The following is an 18,057-nucleotide window of genomic DNA, read 5'->3' as shown; positions in this document are numbered from 1 at the left end:
TTTAAAATTGTCTTCTGGTAATCGATTACACTGTCTGGTAATCGATTACCAGAGTCTTGGATGTCTAAACACTTTGTTTTGAGGCAATCCTTGATGTTAAGTTAATCTTGAAGCAAGACTTTGTTTGTTGAAACAACCTTGTATTAATCTTGAAACAATGTTTATCCTTTGAAACAACCTTGTTTGATTCTTCTTTGTCATCATCAAAATCATGCATTCATACATTCACAACATTGAAATAAGAAATTTTCGAATTGTGAACTTTTAATTTACAATTCGTAAATTTCTTAATCAAATGAGTAAAAAAACTTAAAAATTTATTAACCACTTTGAAATTTGCTTTAATTTTTTTTGTTAACTTGACTCTATCAATTTAAAATTGTAAAAAAATTATACTTTAAGATATAAACAAAAAATTAAATTCTAACAAATAAAAATAAAAAAATTGTAATTTTTTTATTTCTTGTTTAACTTACACATTACGAAAGCACTAAAAATAATATTTTACAAATTTCAAGGATTATTTAAAGAAATTTTAAATTTAAAGGAAAAAAATATAACTTACATTTAAATGGCTAAAAACATATTTAATTATAAAAACGCAATACTATTACTACACACAACCGATTAAGAGTCCAATTCAAAGTTGTTTTAGAAAATAAAATTGAAAAAGAAGAATACGGATTTATACGGAATCGAACTGGAGCCTTGGCATAATAAGCCCCGCAAACGCCTATGAAAAAGCTCCTCTTGGGGACTTCTTTTAAAAGCTCCTTTTCGTAAATTTACACTGTAAAATAAGCTTTTTCTTATGCTTAATTTTTTTAAAAAAAAATAAGTAAATATTATTTGGCTCAGTTGCTCCTTTTATTTATGTTTGGTTATAGCCACAGACCATCCATTATAGAGGTTCATTCATGTCGCGGCCAATTGATTTAACTCTTTTATTTACGAATTTATAAGATCAAGTCTATGCAAACCAAACTATCGCATGTACCTAGTCTTAAAGAAGAAATAAAATGTTAAATTGGGAAAATGAAGTAAATTAGAACCACACTCTTTAAATAATATACATTTTAATTTATCATATAAATAATAAAGTGCTAAGAAATATTTCATAAACCTCTCTATACTTGCACTAACCAAGAATTTGTAAACTCAATTTTCCCCTAGTTATTGGTTGATTGACATTTTGTCCAACCACCAGCTCCAATTATACTTTATCCGTCCCAAAATCATGGTCCTCTAAATTATTTCACATAGACCAATAAAAAATAAATAAATAAAAGAGGATAATAATTTTATAAAATTATTTGTATATTCTTATTAATTCATTTATAGATTTGTTGTTTACGAAAACTTAATTAATTAATATTACATTGAAAAACTAAAATAACAATTATTTTGAGACAATTTTTTTTCTTAAACAATGATTATAATGAGGTGGTTCAAGTTCAGCACATAGAAAGGGATGTTGCCTATAAATAGGAAGAAGGAGGGGTTGAGAGTAGTTAGTCAATTGGAGAGTTAGTATTGTGGCTAGGGAGAGTCTCGGATCTCTTGAATATCCAGGGAAATTGTGCATTCTTTGTGTTCATCAATAACATCATGTTCTATGTGCTGAACCCGAACCAGTTTCTAACATTGCCATATTTGTGAAGCAATTTAGGTAGTATTAAAACGATAACAAAAGAATGCCTTATGCCACATAACCATCAACAAATACATGAGACATGATAATTCAAGAATTATTTGTGGGCTTCAAGGAAAAAGTATCGAGTATTGACATTAATAATCCACAACAAGTTCTTCCATTAGAGAAGACAATCATAGCTACTTAGCTTGTCACTCTACGAGCTAAAATAATTCAAATAAGAAGAAACTATACAGGTTAAATGATTAAGCATGTGCAGAGAACCACAAAATAAAAGTGGATCAGAAATATATGGCAGCTATAGTATCAAATGTCATCAAGACGTAGAACTCAAGTTATTAAAAATCAGTAGCAGTTCAGTTCCTTAAAACCTAGAAGCTTTCTATTTATCTTGCAAGTCACAAACCAACATTTAAAAATTGCAGCAGATTCCAAAGCTAATGTTAATGATTTAATTTACTGTTGTTCCCTAAATTAATTAGATTTATTTAACTTATCTGCAATTCTCGTTGTTAGGTTGGGTCCTAATAGAGATACACACCTCACTACCAGTTTAGAGAGACAATTTTCGTGGATTAACCTTTACAAATTATATAAAAAGAAAGGTTTTCCATTTCCATAACTCATGAGTAATTTATTTTAATTAGATACAGATCAGGTTAGGTGAATGGGTGAAAATCGAAAAGAAAGTAGTAAAAAAGCTATCTCATGGTCTACCAGAATCACCACTTAGAACAGCTCTATAAAAGCCAAAATAAGACACAATTTCAAGACTAAAGACAACAGGGATGGCTCAGCTTTTGCTAGATTTATGGTTTAAAACTCTAATTGTTCTGGTTGAAGTTGAGATTTGGATAATGCTAGTTATTTGATAATTCCCTTAAGGTTAAAACTGTAGTAAGAAGTTTTAATAGTAAGACAAAATCCAAAAGTAAAACAAACGAGATATTTCAAATTACAAAACCCCATTTAAATAGTAAGCTTCAATGCTTCATTACTTGCTAAATTTCATGCTCTGGCTAATGGAGAATGTTTGTTTAACTTCTATTAAAAATGCTACCTCATTTTTTGACCAACCCACATAGACAAGAAAAATAACTACAACCAGCTTTTGCTCCCGAATAGCTTCCTTTAAGGTTGTAAGATATACATGGTTTTAGAATAATCTGCTTAAGCTCCACCAATAAAAGCAAGACACTGATCATGAAACACTTTCCTAGTTCTTTCCAGAACCTAGCATAATCTGCTTAAGCAACCAAGTGGACTTTCCAGACACAAAACAAGAATAACACAGTAATATAAATCACAAAACAAGCATCATCTCCTGTTCCCACTCTCGGGGTACGGATTTGAATAGAAATCAGACACACATCTTGGTTTGCAGTGCCATATAATCAGTAGTCCAATTATAATAATTCCTAGGAGTCCAATACCTAGAAATCAACAAAGAGTGATGGGTCCTAAGAATTGAAGATTATCTTGAAGAACTACTTACAAAAGTAAAATTTTGAAACAACTTGACTTATTCACATTGTATGACTGTCCTCACTACTGTGTATGCTAGTTAGACTTATGATTTTTGAGACATTGACGGTGTCAATTGATATCTGTCATACTTTAAGCCTACTCATTGTCACATATTGATATCTATTTTTCGAATGATGATTGATGCAGGTGGTCATTGAGTTATTTGTTAGATTGGTCCTTTCATTTTGGACCGTGCTGCTCATCATCACAGGTACAAATGTTTGTTACCAATTAATGTTTTTATTACTTGTTCACTGCCATTAATGACAACTGATATATGATATACAAATTGTGTTCATTATGAGTGAACCTTAGATTCTCGTTTGAGACTGAATGCAATGATTCTTGCGGACAGTTTGCATTAATCATTGTATTTAATCTTGAATTGTCCGTTTGGACAGTTTGGGGAGACTGATATTTTTATGGTAGATTCATGTGTTAAGGTTAACATTATTTTGTTTAATTTGATGAAATTTTGGTACAATACATTTCTAGTTGTTCTCTGAGTGCATACTTGATTATCGGGAAATTAATTTCACCGATTTCATGTCATGTACTTGCAGACCAATGCGAAATGCTACCAAAATTTTGTCAAATTTAAAAAATAGAATTAACCCTGACGTATGAAGCTAGTATAAAAAATGGTCTTCCTGAATGGGATATGTTAGTCGATGAATACGACTAACTTTTGTGTATAAAACCTATGAAAATTGTATCAAACTTCCCCAGTTTATGGTTATTTTGTAGTGTTATAAATACTTTCTGTTAAGTATAGGTAATAAATACTTTGTACTTCCATTTTGTGTGTTTAATAATCATTTTCTCTCAATTTCAGGTTAATTAGGCGACTCTGAAAAGTGTTGTTTTTCACCTTCTCGCTAAGCAGATCTACTGGCTTAGCGAGCATCCGCTAAGCACAACACTCATTGACTAAGCACGAGGAAGAATTTGGAAGAAGATGAGCTGTACAGGTTTGCTGAGCCCACCGCTGCATCTCACTAAGCGCACCGCTTCAGTCCATCCGTTGAGCGAGAAAAACACGTGTTAAGCCGAAATTCACTAATATGCGCTAAGCGGTTCAGAATTGCGCTTAGCACATGAGCACGAACAAGGCCACTTATTTAAGCCTGAAATCAGATTTTGTGAAGGGAGTTTGGGCTGAGAGCTGAAGCTTTGCGTGTCTAGTGATTCTAGAGAGAGAAAGGTTCAAGTTCCAGAGAGTTTTGAGAGATTTTGCTATGTGAAGATCTGCAAAGAACAGAGCTGGAAGCGGAAGCCGTTCTGAGAGCTTGAGACGAGTTTGTGAGTGGTTGTGAGATCCTAGAGGTGAAGGAGACATCCTCACCACTTGTATTTTTGCAATCATTCATCTTGTTCTTCTCTTTGTTGTAAAGGAGGCTTCCTGGTTATGGAAAGCTAAAATCCTCTGTTGGATCTTCCTTGTAGGTACTTGATGTAAATATCTTTCTATCTATTTAATGATGTTTTGTGTGTTCTCTGTGCTATCAGCTTTTCATTCTAGTATGCCTTTACCTTGATCATGTAGATGCATGTTTTGTTAGGGTCATTCAACACTGGAAACTGGTCTGATTCTGATGACCTTGATAGGACAAGGCTAAGTTGTCGTACTATCACGAGGAATCGGGGTGCGATAATTTAGTTGTAGTATGTTTGTCTTAATGTGGTCTTGGTTGAGTTTAGTCCAACAAGAGGAATCTGAGGACGATGCTTGATCAGGATTAGGTTAAACTATCATGAGGAATCAAGGTTTAGCATCTCAGGAGACACCATAGGAACACATGAACATTGTTAGATAGAAAATATCTTTTAGCATCAGGCATCTATTAGGAAGACCAACGCATTTTCTACTTGTTTTTACACATCATGTCTCTCGCGTGATTTTCCTTTTTGCATAGATAGTTTACATACTTGTTCATATTCACACTTAGATTTTCACACCAAACACCTATTCACTGAAATAGCTTACCAAGTAACACAAGTTCCCCGAGAGTTCGATACTCGGTTTTTACCATTTTATACTACTTGTGCGATCCGGTGCACTTGCCGAAAGCGAACAAGTTTTTGGCATTGTTGCTGGGGAACTTCTTTTTATTTGGTAAGTTAGATCGTTTTTAGGTGCCTATTCTTTATTATTTATTCTTTGATTATTTGTTAATATTTTTTCTTAGTTCATATTTGTCTTCTCTTATTGAATTGGATAACCGCTGTTCTGTTAGTTTTCTGCATGTATAGACTCTCCTACAGGTGATCTAGTTATTCTTCAGAAAGACAACCCTTTCACTATTATATCATGAAGATTATTATCTCTATTCCACTAATGAATTGTGATTTAGCCGAAGGAGAGCATCACAGGACAGTTGTTATTTTTACTCTATAAATAACTTTGACCGGAGACAGGAACTAGCCATGTACGACTACCATGAGAAAGAAAGAACCCCTGATCTTGAAAGTATATTGTCAGACTTCATGACATACCAAGCTAGCTCTAAGGGTTACTGTTATTCTATGCAACAGCAGGGAACTCAATTTGAAATGGACTATTCTTCTGCAGATTATCAAAGGGAGTCACAATGGCAAACTAATTATCACAATGAAGCAGAAGGATTTCTTAATCTGAATGATCTGTTAATGCAATTTAGGGATACAGTAGAGTCAATGCAACAAGCCTTTAGAAGGATTGAAACTCAGATTAGTAAGTTGGTAGATAACATGACTAATGCGGTGGCCATAAAAGAGGAAGAGCATGCAGAGATTGAAATACATCAAGAAAGCATTCTTCAAGTTACCTCAATCCATCATCAATTGACCAATGAAGAAGAAAAGCATGAAGTCTCCAACACCCCGGAATACCACTGCTTGGCCACTGTTGGTTATGTTGGAGGGAAAGATAAAGGTAGATTGGAACTCAGTGTGGAGGATAAAAAATCTATTTTGACCTCTTTGAAGCCATGAAACACTCAAATATAGGTGATGCTTGTTTCGAGGAAGAAGAGGTGGAGCAGGAAATAGCATTATTAGCTTCAACCATGGTACTACAGTCTCCTTTGGAAAGAGAACCTGGTTATGGGATAGATTGTTTAGTTTATGATGAAGAGCTTGATGATCCAAAAGACAATTGTGTTGATCATGTGGTTTTTGAAGAATTGGAAAAAATTAGACCAACAAAAAAGCCCAAAGCAGAATTAAAGACCCTTCCAGCACATTTAAAGTATGTATTTTTGGAAGATGATGAGACTAAACCTGTTATAATTAGCAACACTTTGAGGAAAGAAGAAGAGGATCAATTGGTGCAGATTTTAAAATGTCTTAAAGCGGCTATTGGTTGGCACATTTCTGATCTAAAAGGGATCAGTCCATCATATTGTATGCACAAAATCAATTTGGAAGCCAATTATAAGCCTGTGTGACACCCTCAGAGAAGGTTGAATCCTATAATGAAGGAAGAAGTAAGAAAAGAAGTGCTCAAGTTATTAGAGGTGGGCCTCATCTATCCAATTTCAAACAGCTCATGGGTTAGTCCTATTCAAGTCGTTCCAAAGAAAGGAGGGATGACAATGGTAAAAAATGATCAAAATGAACTAATTCCTACTAGAACAGACACAGGATGGAGAATGTGTATTGATTATAGGAAGCTTAATTAAGCCACGAGAAAAGACCACTACTCGCTTCCCTTCATGGATCAAATGCTTGAGAGACTTGTAGGGAAATCTTTCTACTGTTTTTGGATGGATACTCGGGTTACAATCAGATTGCAGTAGATCCCTAGGACCAAGAAAAGACAGCTTTCACATGTCCCTTTGGTGTTTTTACTTATCGCCACATGTCATTCGGTTTATGTAATGCCCTTGCTACTTTCCAGAGATGTATGATGGCTATTTTTTCTGACATGGTAGAGAAATTTATTGAAGTCTTTATGGATGATTTTTCAGTCTTTGGTGCATCTTTTGGAAATTGCTTAGCAAATTTAGAGGAAGTGTTACAACGCTGTGAAGAATCCAATCTGGTGCTTAACTGGAAAAAATGACACTTTATGGTTCAAGAAGACATTGTGTTGGGACACAAGATCTCTAAAAAAGGAATTGAGGTGGATAAAGCTAAATTAGATGTTATTGATAAACTTCCACATCTAGTTAATGTGAAAGGAATACGCAGTTTTTTGGGTCATGCAGGATTTTATCGATGATTCATTAAAGACTTCTCAAAAATTGCTAAACCCCTAAGCAATATGTTGAACAAGGAGGTTGTATTTGTATTTAATGAAGAATGTCTAGAAGCCTTTAAAAGCTAAACTGGTTTTTGCTCCTGTGATTACATCACCAGACTGGGGACAAGAGTTTGAATTAATGTGTGATGCAAGTGATTATGCAGTAGGTGCTGTGTTGGGGCAGCGGAAAGGCAGAATGTTCCGCACCATCTATTATGCTAGCAAAGTTTTGAATGATGCTCAAATTAATTATTCCACGACTGAAAAAGAATTGTTTGCAATTGTGTTTGCACTTGAGAAATTTCGGTCTTATCTGGTAGGATCTAAGATAATGATTTACACTGATCACGCAACAATTAAATATTTGTTACGCAAAGCTGATTCCAAGCCACGATTGATCATATGGATATTGTTGCTTCAAGAATTGGATTTAGTCATCAAGGACAAGAAAGGTTATGAAAATGTGGTGGCAGATCACCTATCCATATTGGTGAATGGTGATGGCACTTCAAAGGAGGCTGAAATAAGAGATAAATTTCCTGATGAATCTTTGTTTCTGATTTTAGGCAGACCCTAGTTTGCTGACATGGATAATTTTAAGGCAGTAGGTGTCATACCTAAAGATCTTAATTGGCAGCATAGAAAGAGATTCTTCTATGATGCTCGACATTATGTTTGGGATGATCCACACTTGTTCAAAGTAGGTGCAGATAATCTCCTTCGGAGATGTGTGACAAGTGAGGAGGCCAAGGGCATATTGTGGCATTGTCTCAATTCACCATGTGGCGAGCATTATGGCGAAGACAAAATAGCAGCCAAGGTCTTACAGTCAGGATTTTTTTGGCCAACACTCTTTAAAGACACCCATCATCATGTCTTAAAGTGTGACCAATGTCAGAGAATGGGGAGGATTTCCCGAAGAAATGAGATGCCTCTACAAAACATTATAGAAGTTGAAGTTTTCCATTGTTGGGGTATTGATTTCATGGGTCCATTTCCTTCATCTGTAGGGAATGAATATATTCTGGTAGATGTTGATTACGTGTCTAAATGGGTGGAAGCTATGGCCACTGCAAGGAATGATGCTAAGACTATGGTGAAATTTATCAAGAAGAACATTTTTTTCTCGATTTGGGGTACCTCGAATCGAGACCAGTGATGGTGGTTCGCACTTCTGTAATACTCAGCTTCAAAAGGTATTGGGTCAATACCATGTGAATCATAGAGTGGCGTCCCCCTACCATCCACAAACTAATGGGCAAGTCGAAGTATCCAACAGAGAATTAAAGAAAATACTAGAAAAAACAGTGGCATCAACCAGAAAAGATTGAATAGCCAAATTGGAAGATGCATTGTGGGCTTATAGAACTGAATACAAAACTCCAATTGGTCTGTCTCCTTTTCAACTGGTGTATGGCAAATCATGCCATTTACCAGTTGAGATGGAACACAAGACATATTGGGCTCTGAAATTTCTGAACTTTGATGAGAAGGCATCGAGGGAGCACAGAAAGATCCAATTGTTGGAGCTAGAAGAAATACGATTAACAGCTTATGAATCCTCACGACTTTACAAAGAGAAAGTCAAGACATATCATGATAAGAAATTGTTGAAGAGAGAATTCAAACCGGGACAATAGGTACTACTTTTTAATTCAAGATTGAAATTATTTCCTAGTAAGCTGAAGTCCAAATGGTCTGGACCCTTCGTTATCAATAAATTTTGATCTTATGGTGCAATAGAGCTATATGACCCACAATCTCAAACTCCTGATAGAACATGGGTTGTAAATGGCCAGAGGTTAAAACTGTACCATGGTGAAGAATTTACAAGGACACATAGCACTATTCATTTGATCACCCATTGAGGTAAAATCATCAAGCTAATGACGTTAAAGAAGCGCTTCCTGGGAGTCAACCCAGTTTTAATTTCTGTTATCTTTGTTTTTGCATGCATTTGATCATTTAGAACTTGCTGTATAATCTGTACATTGGAGTTTATTAGCCTATCTTTGAATGTAGATATAAGGGTTTCAATTCCTTGGAAAAAGGACTGAAAAATGAATCCCAACTTATTTTGGAAAAAAAAATAGTCCTTTCGCTAAGCGCATAATTGTTCATGCGCTAAGCCGCGAGTCTCAAGCGCTTAGCGCTCAACCCTTGCATCTTAGGTTGATTCATTCTGCTAAGCTAGCCAAGGCTGAGCTGAGCCAAATCCAATTCGATCTGGATTTGGCTAAGCAAAAGCCTAACTGCTAAGCGACAGCTTATCCTTGGCTAAGCGCGACCCATTATCGCCAAGCTAAATTCCTTACGGCCAGAACTGAGGTTCATGGAGTTGAGTGCCAATCATGGTGGCTAAGCTGACCTTCTTGCGGCCTAAACTTAATTTGATTGAGCTAAGCGCCATTCATGGCAGCTAAGCTCAAATGCTTGCGACAGTCTTAGCACTGAGTGATTCTATTGCCCGCTTAGCGCCCACTCCTCTGCACTCAAAATGCATGATTTTAGCTAAGCGGGCCCAGAGCTTGTCTTAGCGAGAGTTAAAGGTTTTCTGATTTGCAGATCTCACTAAGCGGTCTGATCCACGCGCTAAGCCTAACTCTAAATTTATAAAAAAAAAAATAGCTTAGCGCAAGGGTTTATTAAGCGACAGGCCTTGAGAAACCAAACGTCTCTCGAGTTCGCTTAGCGCAACATTTTGCTAAGCGAGAGAGTCAAAAATAGCTTAGTGAAGTGTAACATCAGTACACTCACACGTGCCCAAGCATTTTCGCATAAACATTCCCTTTTCTCTCTCTCATCCAAAATCTCTCAATCTTACATCTGCACACCCAAGATTTTTCTTACTGCATTATCTCAGTCAAACCAAAGCTTAAACGATACAAGTAAGTTCCCTACTACCTTTTCTCTACGATTTTGCTGAACCTTAGGTTAGACAACCTTAAATCTAGCTTTGAGAATTATAGGATTTTAATATTTTTGGAAGTAGTTAGAGTTTAGGACTCTGTGTAGGTTGTCTTGTGTAAAATACGTTGAGAACTTTGCATGTGTGATATGCCTATTAGAGGCCTCAATATTGGAAGAAAATGAGTTGTGTTTTCTGTGTTTTTTCTGGAAAACACGATGAACTTGCTAAGCGAGCATGCTACGCTAAGCGAGTTCATCAATATTCATTGAATATATGTGTTTTCTAGAAGAACTCGCTGAGCGCGCCTACCGTGCTAAGCGAGTTTATCTTTTGAGGATGAATATTCATTCTCTTGATGAAGTACCTGTGGCTAAGCGAGGCTGATTCGCTAAGCTCAGGTAACTTAGTCAAAAATTTTGTTGATAGCCGCGCGCTAAGCCGAGCTTCCATAGGCCAAGTGTAATTCGTTGCGGCATTTTCTAAGCTGAACGACCCTGTTCGCTAAGCTCCCATACTTAGTGAAATTTTTATTCTGTTTATTGCCGCTAAGCGCAGCTCATGAGGAGCTAAGCGCATATCCTTGTGCTAAGCGGTAGTATATTTTGCAAAGGTCCGCTAAGCGAATCCTATCTCGCTAAGCGGTTGTTATCTTTCTCTCAACTTGACTTTTGTAGTTGTTTGGATCCCTTTCTTGTAGATGGCATCGAGAAAAAGGGCGAGAACTGATGAAATCTCTTCATCATCCAACCCAACTCCTCCGATAGCAGCCATGGAACCCGATGTCCAACACTCACATACTGTAATCCCTATGCTGCAAAGTTTATTTAGGGGGCAGTTGATGATCATGTATAACCAGCAAGAGTTGGCTCACAATAGGCCAATCATATCTATGGAGCATTTTCTTGAAAAAGTAGTTTGGCCTGAAGCTCAGCTTCCATTGGAGAGATCCCATGAGGTTGTTCCTCCTGAGCCCGCACTAGCAAGGACTGAGTCGATATCAGCTGAACCCCAACCTACAGTAGTGGATCCACCTCCTTCTCCTGAGCTTGAAATATTGTCTCCTCCACCAACTCCACCTCTGATAATCATCTCCGATGAATCATCTGATGAAGTTGTTGCCCCTCCTGATTCACCATCTTGCAACATAAATGATGGTTCTGACTTTTCTGATTGGATGAACTACTGATCTTTCCGATTTCTCATTTGAGGAAGATGTGGCTCTCACTGATTCTCCAGTTTGGACACTGATTTCCTTTTCGGATTTTTATTATTATTATAATTATGGTTTTAGTACAATATTTCCTTTATGTCTACATACACTGCTAGTTTTATTTATGATTAGTTGATTTTCTCATCTTGAAGCATTTTGAACAATTTAACTTGGTTTTTAATGATATGGCGGTGAAACACTTTTATTGATTTGTGAAAATGGTTGTATTCTTTTATTTTGAATTGAATGCATGATTGTGATGGAGTTTGTGTTCCTTTTCATGAATTTGAACAGGTGTGTATGTTAGACAAAGAAAGAACAAGAATTTGAACTTGCAATTAGAATTGTTAGTCAATAGACAGATTGATTGAGAAAGAAAAGATTGAACCAAAACCAGTGAAAGTGTAATCTTACACTGTGAGTGAACAGCTGTGAGTAATAATCTTTGCATGAATCTCTGAATTTTAGAATGAAATGTATAAATGAGGACATAATGAAGGCCATGATTGTGCATATACAAGCCTTTTGACCAAAAAGCTTACCTTGAATGATAATTGTATCCTTTGCACCCTTTATGAGTTGAATGATTTTGTCAAAAATTTGAACCCTGAACTTAAATAATTATCTCCAGATACCTTGCTTAGATTCTAGGAGAGCATATGGTTCAAGGAAAATTTACCCCAAATTTGGGGGAGTGAAGTTAATAGGGATGTAAAGAAAAGGGTAAAGCATCAGCACACACAACAAATAAGATGTGAGTTAAAAAAAATTGTGTTGTTATAATAAGGTCAGAAGAAAAGTAATAGGAAAAGTTAGTGAGAAAGCTACTTGTATGGAAAAGATCACTTGGATAAGTCAAGGATTTGTGCTCTCTTAGAATCTAAATCTTTGAATCCTAGAAAAACCAATGAATTTTTGTAGCCAAGCCTCACTACAAGCCTGGGAAAGTCCTTTTGATTCTATTTATACATTTCTGACTTTATGGCATGAGATGAAATTCAAAGATTGGATCTCTTGTTAGTTGTTATTAATGAATAGCTTAAACACTTGTGCTTGAGTGAAACAGTAGCCGTGAGACTGTGGTTTAAGCTACTTTCCAAAATTTCTGTCTTATGATTAACTTCATCTAATAGTGCAACTTACATTTTATTCTTCTCTTTGAATAGTTGCATATTTTGTGAAAGACAATTGATGAGTACATAATGCTTCATTTTTCTTATCATGCAATCAGTAATTTTTGCTGCATACACCTTTGTACATGATCACTACATGTTATTGTCACTTGAGGACAAGCAAAAATGTAAATTTGGGGGAGTTGTTAGTTGATGAATATGACTAACTTTTGTGTATAAAACCTGTGTAAATTGTATCAAACTTTCCCAGTTAATGGTTATTTTGTAGTGTTATAAATACTTTCTGTTAAGTATAGGTAATAAATACTTAGTGCTTCCATTTTGTGTGTTTAATAATCATTTTCTCTCAATTTCAGGTTAATTAGGTGACTCTGAAAAGTGTTGTTTTTCACCTTCTTGCTAAGCCAGTATGCTCGCTTAGCGAGTGTCTGCTAAGTGCAACACTCATTAGCTAAGCGCGAGGAAGAATCTGGGAGAAGATGAGTTGTACAGGTTTGCTGAGCGCACCGTTTCATCTCACTAAGCACACTACTTCAGTCCATCCGTTAAGCGAGAAAAGCACGTGCTAAGCCGAAATTCACTAATGTACGTTAAGCGGATCAGAATTGCGCTAAGCGCACGAGCACGAACAAGGCCACCTATTTAAGCCTGAAATCAAATTTTGTGAAGGGAGTTTGGGCTGAGAGCTGAAGCTTTGCATGTCTAGTGATTCTAGAGAGAGAAAAGTCCAAGTTCCAGAGAGTTTTGAGAGATTTTGCTGTGTGAAGATCTGCAAAGTCCAGAGCTGGAAGCGGAAGCCATTCTGAGAGCTTGAGATGAGTTTGTGAGTGGTTGTGAGATCCTAGAGGTGAAGGAGACATCCTCACCACTTGTATTTTTAAAATCTTTCATCTTGTTCTTCTCTTTGTTGTAAAGGAGGCTTCCGAGTTATGGAAAGCTAAAATCCTCTGTTGGATCTTCCACGTAGGTACTTGATGTAAATATCTTTTTATCTATTTAATGATGTTTTGTGTGTTCTCTGTGCTATCAGCTTTTCATTCTAGTATGCCTTTACCTTGATCACGTAGATTCATGCTTTGTTAGGGTCATTCAACAGTGAAAACTGGTCTGATTCTGATGACCTTGATAGGACAGGGCTAAGTTGTCATACTATCACGAGGAATTGGGGTGCGATAATGTAGTTGTAGTATGTTTGTCATAATGCGGTCCTGGTTGAGTTTAGTCCAACAAGAGGAATCTGAGGATAATGCTTGATCAGGATTAGTTTAAACTATCATGAGGAATCAAGGTTTAGCATCTCAGGAGACACCATAGGAACACATGAACATTGTTAGATAGAAAGTATCTTATAGCATCAGGCACCTATTAGGAAGACCAACGCGTTTTCTACTTGTTTTTACACATCATTTCTCTCGCGTGATTTTCCTTTTTGCATAGATAGTTTACATACCTATTCATATTCACACTTAGATTTTCACACTAGACATCTATTCATTGAAATAGCTTACCAAGTAACACAAGTTCCTCGAGAGTTCCATACTCAGTTCTTACCGTTTTATACTACTTGTGTGATCCAGTGCACTTGCCGGAAGCTAATAGGCCACACCTATAATAAAAAAGTGAGATTTTCATTCATCGAATAACTTTGTGAGTATCACGGAGTTATTACTTAGAAGGATCGAAGTTAGATGAATGAAAGTCACATGAGCCCAGAATATGAGGAAGGCGTCGAGCAGTTCTGCAATTTGCTTCAGAAAGCAGTCAACCGGATGAAGATGGAAAATATTATAGTCCTTGCATCAATTGTTTGAACGGAAGATGACAAATACTGGATGACATATGGGAGCATCTATTGTCTGATGGGATTAAGAAGAATTACACGACGTGGATATGGCATGGTGAATTAACAGACATACAGAGTGGGTCCCAATCTGAACCGTTTGATGTAGAAATGGGAGAACGCTTAGAGGATATGATTTGTGACCTTGGACAAGAGTCTTTTCAGCAAGCACATGCCCCTATGTATGAAGGATTGCAAAGTGATTCAAAGAAGCCTTTGTATACGGGGTGCAAGAATTCCTTAACGTTGTTGTTGGCAGTGTTAAGTCTAGTTAATGTCAAGGCCATATATGGGTGGAGTGACAAAAGCTTTAGTTCACTGCTTCAAGTAGTGCACGATCTGCTTCCAGAGGAAAACATGTTGCCTAAAAGTTACTATCAGGCAAAAAAGATACTATGTTCAATGGGTATGGAATATCATAAGATTCATGCTTGGCCCAATGATTGCATATTGTACAAGCATGAATTCAAAGAAATGTCCAAATGCCCTAGGTGTGGGGCATCACGGTACAAAGTGAAGGATGATGAGGACTGCAGTTCTAATGAAAACTTAAAGAAGGGCCCTCCAACGAAGATGTTGTGGTATCTTCCCATCATTCCAAGGTTTATGCATTTTTTTGCTAATGGAGACGACACAAAAGACCTTACCTGGCATGTAAATGGAAGAAACTCTGATGGAATGGTCTGTCATCCGACTGATTACTCCCAGTGGAAGAAGATTGATCGTTTGTATCCGGATTTCGGGAAGGAGACAAGAAATCTTAGGCTTGGACTAGCCAGTGATGGGATGAATTCATATGGCAATTTAAGCACTCAACACAGTTCATGACCAGTTCTACTAGTAATTTACAATTTGCCTCCTTGGTTGTGCATGAAGCCAAAGTACATGATGTTGTCTATGATGATATCGGGCCCAAGACAGCCAAGAAATGACATTGATGTTTATCTAAGTCCGTTGAATGAAGACCTGACAAAGTTGTGGGATGACGAGGTTTTAGTGTTTGATGGGTTTCGCAATGAGACTTTTCAAATGCGTGCAATGCTTTTTTGTACCATTAATTCTAGCATATGGGAATCTGAGCGGTTATAGTGTTAAGGGTCATCATGCATGCCCCATCTGTGAAGAAGACACAAGCTACATACAACTGAAACATGGTAGAAAAACAGTGTACACTAAGCATCGGCATTTTCTAAAACCTCATCACCCTTACAGGCGATTGAAAAAAGCATTTAATGGAAGTCAAGAGCATGAAATTGTGCCGATACCATTGACTGTAAGCAGGTCTTCCAGCGGGTTCAACACCTAAATACTGTATTTGGAAAGACCCAAAAGAAGGAAAAAAAGTAAGACTTGCATATGGAAGAAGAGGTCCATTTTCTTTGATCTTTCGTACTGGTCTGGTCTAAATATTAGACATTGTATTGATGTTATGCATCTGGAGAAAAATGTATGTGATAGTGTCATTGGGACGTTCATTAACATTCAAGGCTAGATGAAAGATGATCTAAATACTTGTCAAGATCTAGCTAACATGGGTATACGATCGCAGTTGCATCCAAGGTCTGATGGTAAAAAAAATATACCTGCCTCCAGCTTGTCATACTTTGTCCAGAAAGGAGAAGATCAATTTTTGTGAGTGTCTGCGCCGGGTCAAAGTCACACAAGGATACTCTTCAAATATTAAGAGTCTTGTGCAGTTGAAGGAGCTTAAGCTGGTAGGGTTAAAGTCTCACGATTGTCACGTGTTGATGCAACAATTGTTAGTTGTGGCCATACGAGACATTTTGCCTAACAAAGTCAAGTTAGCCATAACTCGCCTGTGCTTTTTCTTCAATGCCATATGTAGCAAAGTCCTTGATCTCGTCAAGTTTGATGACCTAGAAAACGAGGCTGCAATCATACTGTGCTAGTTGGAGATGTATTTTCCTCTTGCTTTCTTTGACATCATGGTTGACCTAATTGTTCATTTGGTCAGAGAAATCAAATGTTGTGGTCCTGTTTATTTGCGGTGGATGTACCCGGTTGAGCGATACATGAAGATCTTAAAAGGGTATACCAAGAATCTACATTATCTAGAAGCATCTATTGTTGAAAGGTACATTGCAGAAGAAGCCATTGAATTTTGTTCAGAGTACATTGAAAAGGCTAAACCTGTTGGGCTTCCTAAGTCTCACCAAAATGACAGAGTGGGCGGCAAGGGTTCAAGAGGTTTGCATGTTATCACTCCAACTGTAGAAGATTTGTTACAAGCTCACTTGTATGTGTTGAATAACAGTAATGAAGTTTTGCCATACATACTTCAGCATGAAGGTTTAGTCAAACAAAGTAATCCAAAAATGTCAAAGAAATGGGTCTTGAAAAAGCATAACAAGACTTTCTTTGATTGGTTTAAAGATACAATCTTTGCTGATGAAAATGCTTCTAAAACATTAAGAAAGCTAGCATATGGGCCTAAAAGAAATGTTATAACTCGGTAAGGATACAACATAAACAAGTATTCCTTTTATACAAAAGCACAAGACGAGAAAAGTACAATGCAAAACAGAGGGGTCACCCTAAGGGCTAAATCTCAACACTTTGCAAGTGTACATGATGACAATCCCTGTGTAGCCTCCATCCCTTACTTTGGGTTCATTGATGAAATTTGGGAGCTTGACTATGTCAAATTTACTGTATGTGTTTTTAAATGTAAATGGGTTGACAGCAACACCGGTGTGCGGACCGACGATGTAGGATTTACGTTGGTAGACCTAAAGAAACTAGCTTACCACAATGACCCTTTCATCATGGCAGAACAAGCTAAACATGTATTTTATGTGCAAGACCCTTGTGATGAAAGGTGGTTCGTGATTCTACACGGGAAAACAATTGGTGTTAATGTAGAAGATGATGATTCATACATTGATACTTATGTTAGTCCTTTGTCCACACAAATGTCGCCTAACACCGTCGGAGAAGAAGAAGCTGACGTTCATGCTAATCGTAATGATCATGATGAAGGAGAATTAATTAACATCGTCTAATGTAATTTTCTAATTATGTATTTCATTTCGGTACATTCATTTACATAATTGATTCAGTTTTTTTGATAATGTTAACTAACTCAAGTTTTTTTCTTTACAGGCCCATGGCTACTCCACCTGCCTTGCCTCCTCCTCCTCCTCCTTCTCCTCCTCCTTCTCCTCCTCCTTCTCCACCTCCTTCTCCACCTGGGGCAGAGAGACCGGTGGTCCACGTTGATCCTGCGACCGGGAAGGCCAACGGTCCCCACAAGAAGAAATTAAGAACATATTTAGGGATTGTCCCTCGTGATAAGGTCGATGTGACATACGAGACTTGGAAGGAAGTCCCTGCTGCTCAGAAGGATTTGATATGGGAGGATATTTATGTATTTTAGTTTTCATCTTTCATTTTCTTTATTAGCCAAAACTTATAATTTACTAACAATAAAACCTAATTTATTTTTTGTCAGGCTGAATTTGATATCCCTGAAGCTTCAGACGATAGGACAAAGAAAAAAGTACTTCAGACTGTCGGGGAGCGGTGGAGACAGTTTA

This window comes from Glycine max, chromosome 9 (assembly GCF_000004515.6).
Source record: "Glycine max cultivar Williams 82 chromosome 9, Glycine_max_v4.0, whole genome shotgun sequence".
Lineage (NCBI taxonomy): Eukaryota > Viridiplantae > Streptophyta > Magnoliopsida > Fabales > Fabaceae > Glycine > Glycine max.
The sequence above is the reverse complement of the archived record's forward strand: the minus strand, read 5'-3'. Positions refer to the sequence as shown.